The following is a 241-nucleotide window of genomic DNA, read 5'->3' on the forward strand; positions in this document are numbered from 1 at the left end:
TATATATATAATTATATTATATTGTTATTTATTTGACAGTTATAATTGCCATACCACTTCTTTTCACCAGAATAGTAGATTGTATGATCTGATTGAAAGTTTCCTAGGCCAGTTCATTTCAGATCACTGATCCACCATGTCTAGTGTTAATTGGGTCATGCTACACACATTTCATTCTTGCATGGCTAGATGACCAAAAGTTTTCAGTCTAGTCATCTCAATCACACCAGTTGTATTTCGA

Source organism: Nanorana parkeri, unplaced genomic scaffold, assembly GCF_000935625.1.
Source record: "Nanorana parkeri isolate BGI_ZX_2015 unplaced genomic scaffold, ASM93562v1 scaffold439, whole genome shotgun sequence".
NCBI lineage: Eukaryota > Metazoa > Chordata > Amphibia > Anura > Dicroglossidae > Nanorana > Nanorana parkeri.